This window comes from Eucalyptus grandis, chromosome 5 (genome assembly GCF_016545825.1).
Source record: "Eucalyptus grandis isolate ANBG69807.140 chromosome 5, ASM1654582v1, whole genome shotgun sequence".
Taxonomy (NCBI): domain Eukaryota; kingdom Viridiplantae; phylum Streptophyta; class Magnoliopsida; order Myrtales; family Myrtaceae; genus Eucalyptus; species Eucalyptus grandis.
In genome coordinates, this window is record NC_052616.1 from 49,454,890 (window position 1) to 49,460,889 (window position 6,000).

The window sequence follows — 6,000 nt, forward strand, 5'->3', positions numbered from 1 at the left end:
CAGATTTGCAACGCCTAGTGTTATTTGACATGTCTTACTGGTGCATCTTTGGTTCCATCACATTGGAGAAATGAAATTTAACCTTATCTCACTATGTAGTATGTACCTAAAATACTTTTCGACGCGTCCAGCAGTTTGGACAATGCATGTTGATTTATGTTAGTTTATAATCACACAAGGAATTCTTATAGCCGGGACCTCGACACAAATGCAAAAGTGTGGACAATCCATGCCAATGTTTGTCACACAGCATATTGTAAATTTCTGATGTTTGTTCATTGCTATTTGAGGAAGACGGAGGAAAATTCCAGTCAATCAACACATGCAAAATGAAAAGGAACTGATCACGTCCTTGGAGGAAAATGTATATGAGCATCGAAATCGACATACAATAGCAAGATATTCAACTTACTTCATGCTTGGCAGTGTCCATTCCATGATTCCAGTGCTGGAAGCCAAATAGAAGTACGAATTGGGAGTTGCAGAAAGAGCAGGCTGGATCCGGCTCACAGGCTCAGCAACCGAACGGAACTCCAAAGTTCCGACACAAGTTGACGGAAGAAGGGGAGCGAAAACCATGTGATTTCGGGGTGAAAGGCACACAATATCATACATGTTCATGTCAAGCCCCTTCATAAATCGGCAAGCCGCCCAACCGGTACCAAGAACAACCACCCTCGGCTTTTCTCCGGGTTTAGTCGGTTCAAGACCCGGATATCTGTCGCTCTCATATTCAGAATCAGACTCCGCCAATGCCCTCTCAGCGACAGGAAATTGATCATGTGGGATTGTCCTAATTCCTCTGCTCCAGTTACTAGCATAATTTAACTTACTCGATGGAATCACTTCTCGTGGGGACACTTTCAAAAGAAGAAAAGGAAAATGAATCCGCGAGTACTCCTCTAAAAGTCTCTTCTTTTTATCTCTAAAGCTCCCAATAGCACTTACTGCTCTTCTCAGGTTGCCCCGAACAATTCTTGCAGATGCCATAGAGTACAACACTGATACTTCAGCAAGTCAATAGCGTGGATCCTTAGGCCTATTGATGAAATTGCACCTGAGAAAAAAGAGCGGCCTGGGCTTAAACTATAAGAAAAGCAGAAATCATCATAGCTTGGCCCCTCTTGGAGACCCATATGGATTACGACTTGTGTCAACCGGTCAAAAACTTTCGAAACGAAGACCCACGTGTTCTTGAAGCACATCACAGGACAAAGAAGCATATCTGATTGCTTTTAACTGAACAAAAGCAAAAATCAACGGATAAATGAATAAAAGTAATAAAGGTGCAAAAAGAGAAAGAGATTTCTGGCCCATCCCCCGATACTTTACCTAATAAATTCGGATTATTTTATGTACAAATGATAGCTGTATTCGGCAGATTTAAAAGTACTGCCATCGCAGAATAAAGTTTATGCTCCTTAATAAAGAAATATTATTTATAAGTGTTTTTATTGATTCATGTTGTGCTATCCTCTATTTTGTTGGCAATTAATATCGCAAAAACTCTGGACTTATAAACATTTGAAGTATTATTCACAACTTGAACAATACCTAAACAGTAAGGTAAATCACGCATAAGATGAGGAAGATGGTGCATTATTTTGCCTTGCATAATTAATTTCTATAATGTACGATGACATCATGTTACAAGCGACATAAATAGATTAAATTTCTTATCTAATCAATCATGCTAGAAATCACTAATTAATTCAGGCATGTTTCTTATGTAATAGAAATTAAGCTATTTATGCTCAAAAGATAGGTATCGAATGATAGTAAAGCAACGCGCGGGGAAAGTAATATATCTGATGTAGCATTGATTATCAGTGAGAAACATGAGCTTAATGTTATTATTTAGGAAAATAATCGCGTAGTGGGTTATGTAAGCACTTTGGATTTACTAAGGATGAGATAAGATGGCAACCAGTTAGAAAATGTCAAATCAGAAAAGTCCCAAAGAAATGGACCTCACTTCAAGTATAACGAAATTGAAGGGCATATCAGAAAATATCCTCTCTATATAATAACTTTGTATTACCTGGATTAGCCAAAGTGTAGCAGCCTCATAGCTTTAACATATAGCTCTCTCTTCTCAAACCTTCCAACCGGCTTTTCTATTTGAAAGCATTTAGCTTCGTTCTTCAGAGGATCAATTAAGCACCAAGAAGAAGAAGAAGAAGAAGAAGAAAGAGGGAGATGGCAGTTTTGAGGAGCGGCAAGATCAATGGCGGACGTTTGTAGCAAAGGGTTTCAAGCTGTTCGATCCCAAGGTGAGGCCAAGTGAAGGTGGCGATTGTTGTGGAGTAGGCTCATTTGTTTACCTTCATCTTCTCTCTCAATCTCAGATTCAGATCTACTAGTTCTCGTTGAGAGAGAAAGAGATGTTCTTGAATCGAAAGGTTGTGCCTTCACTTGGCAGAATAATCGAGATGGGGATGAACTTATTAGAGAACGCCTGGACAGGTTTCTTTGTACTATGACATGGCATTTATAGTTTCCTTCGGCAGAAGTCTTCGCTCTCCCTGCTGTTGCCTCTGATCATAGTCCTCTTTTATTATCTACTATTGCTTCTAGAAAGAAGAGTTAGCAGTTTTTTAGATTTGAAGCTTTTTGGAATGAGGACAGTGAATGCCGCCATATCATCGCCTCTTCCTGGCATTTGGTTTCGATGGAGGATTCAAGCCTCTCCGCCAAGTTACAGCATGTTGTTGCTACTTTGATTAGGTGGAGTCGTACCAAATTCCGAAATAATCGTACTCGCATAGCTCAAATCTGGCAACAGCTACAACACCTCACTAAACAAACTATGACTGCTTATGATAGATCCAAAGTCATGGCTTTGAAAATGGAATTACACAGTGCATGGCAGCGGGATGAACAGTTTTGGGCCATGAGATCTAGAATACATTAGCTAAAATGGGGGGATCGCAATACATGATTTTTTCACGCAGCTACAATCCAGAGGCGACAGCAGAACAGGATTAGTATGCTCAGGGATGAAATAGGGGATTGGGTCAAGGATCGTAGCAAGCTTAAGGAAATGACAACTACTTTCTTCTCATCATTATATACCACAGTGGGTGCATGCAGCTTTGGACCTATCTTAGATCAATGTCCTACGGTGGTGACGCCAGACATGAACAACGTTTTAACGTCATTGTTGACTTTGGAAGAGTAGAAGCTAGCTACGTTTCAACTGGGAGCAACCAAAGCTCTGGGTCTTGACGGCCTCAATGGTCTCTTTTATAGGACTCATTGGGATATCATTGTCGCGACCAATTTTTCGGGTGTGACCACCTAGGTTTTGGCTAATGGATTGTTAAGCCTAGACTTAACTCAGGCTCTCCCAAGCCCATACCAATTCGCGACTTAAGTTCAAGTTCTTAACACGCAATTGATTTTTTATCGAGAGTCGCCACTAATCTATTTTTGGTGGGTCGATTAGAAACCCAAGTAAAGTAACGGGAGTTTTATTTTACTTTTACGAACCAGAGACTATAGATACGGGGACTTGATTACACTAGATTTTTCTAATAACCTTTCGGTACCATTCTTTTATTTTCAAAAAAAAAATATTTTGCAGGCAGCTTAAATTGATTTTAAATCTATTTTCTTAACATGTGAGGTGATCATGCGGGTGCGCAATCCACCAATTTAACACCCAGATAAACAATAAATAAATTGCAAAAAACTTATCTCAAAGCAACGAAAGCATATGCAATGTTAAATTAAAAACCGCATCAACAACCCTAGATATGATTTCTAATTACCACGCAATTTCTTTTTTGTTTTCACTTAATTAATGAAAATCATGCAATATGCAATGCAATATTAACTAAATGACCTAATTCTAATGACATGCAATTTCTAATTAAATAGGCCTAGCAAAAATACTAAATGACATGCATCCCAGTGAATCTAGCCCTAATGACGTGCATATGACATTTTTCTTTTTCCTAAAAGAATGCATTTTATCATAAATAATAAAACTAATTTAACCTATGACATTTTTTTTGTATTTTTCAGGTGAAATGTGAAAATTACCTAATTAGATTAAGATCCTATTTAATTTATATTAGGGATTAGGTTGAGCCAAATCCTAATTTAAACTAAAACATTATCTTAACCTAAATAATCCTAAAATGTAATATATCTAAAAAATACCTAAACTTATAACAAATTAAGAAAAATATTATCTAGAATTGAACTAAGTGCAATTTAGTCTAATATGCAATGACGTGCAAAATGTGCTTTAACACTACATGACATGTATATGATGATTTTTTTTTTTGTTTAATTTCGAAATTAATAATAATTAAACATGCAATCCAAATTAAAAATCTGGCAACCTAAATTGATTGATTTGATTTTTTATTTTAAAATTCGAAATAAAATTCCTATTCTAAATATATGAACCCTAAATCATGCAATATTATAACTCAAACACATTTCAAGATAAATAAAGCAATCAAGACAAAACAGATCATCCAAAATCATCAAAAATATTACACATCGTTCAGATCAATGGGTAATATTTCGCTGATAAAATCGATAAATTGATCTTAAGCCTTAAAGATTAAAATATCAATTTTATTCCGCTTAATTAATTATTTCATCTAAGGCCTTATAGATGAAATAAAAACTCAGCGCGATTGCGAATCGGGTAATATGTTGGAATTTCCAATCATATACTAAAGGCTAATTATACTAAAAGAACAAGATAAAATAAAATAAAATAAATAAAACAAACTAAAGAAAACTACCTAATGTGCTTTCTCTTTTATTTTTGTTTTCTTTTCTCAAAATGGGCTTAGCCGTAGGGTCGACCAAAGGTGGCGATCGGAGGTCCGGCAAAGGCGCGGCGCTCGGCAAGGGAGCGCAGCTTAGGTTGCGGCGCTTGGTCGCGGATCGCGGACCGCAGAGTCGTCGGGTCGCGGGCCCGGCGGTGGGGGCGGCTGGGGACGGTAGAAGGCCTCGGGCAGGCGGTGCGGCGGCGTCGAGCTCGCGGGTCGCCCGGGGCAAGGCGGCGGAGCTGCGGACGTCGTAGGCGCGGGCGAGGCGCGGCGTGGTGGAGGCGAGCGAACCAGCGAGGTGGCGGTGGCGCGGCTCCGGCTGGGGTGCGTTGGGCTAAGGCGGCAGCGACGATGCTGGCTCCGGCGACATCGGGCAGCGGATCAGGAGTTGCGGGCGTTGGCTGGGCCGTGCTCGCGGCTGGTCGCGAGTTGCGAGAGACGCGCGCGGCGTCGGAACTCCGAGCAATGCGCGGGGCGGCGACGCAGCGTCGGGCGGGGCAGCGACGGCGTGGCGGAGCGCGGCGGAGGCTTGGAGATCAATGGGCGGCGTCGCGGGCGGAAGCGAGGGTGTTTGTGGCGCGGGCGTCGGCGAAGGTGAGAGCGCGGTCGTCGGGCGCGGTGCGAGGTCGGGGAGCGGCGGTGGTGCGGTGGTGGGTGGCGCTCGGCGATCGTCGGGAGCGGCGGGCTTCGTCGGAGCTCCGGCGTCGGGTCTCCGCGAGTTGCGGCGCGGGTGAGGAGTGGATTTGGGAAGATGATGAACGGTAAATGTCAAATCAACCTTTTGTTTTTACTTTTCTCTTTTCTCTCCTACTCTTTCTCTCACGTTCGACTTTTTTCTTTTTCTTTTTTTTTTGCAATTTTCCTTTTGCACTTTCTGCAAAGAAATTTTCTTCTCCTTCTCCCTTTTTTCTCTCAATTTTTTGCTCTCTGATTTTTGAATCCCCAATTTCTCTGACTGTAGCCCTTTTATAGTGAAAACCTCTATTGATCTTTAGAAAGTTGCGCTTCCTTGATTGCGGGAGTACAGAATTTCAGCCCGATTTGCCATCGCAAATTTACATTTCGGTTTTTCACTCATTTACCAAAAAACGCATCCAGGTTCGTTTTGATTTTTGCAAACGATTCATCGATGAGTATAATTTTTGATACTTTCCTTTTGATTTATCAATCTGATCATTATCCTCACCGATTTTGGGTTTGGCTT

General features: G+C 41.0%; 1 pseudogene; it reads right to left on the reverse strand.

Moving 5' to 3' along the window:
• The window catches only part of LOC104447285, a 36,541-nt pseudogene that overhangs the window by 1,755 nt on the left and 28,786 nt on the right, over window positions 1–6,000 (reverse strand).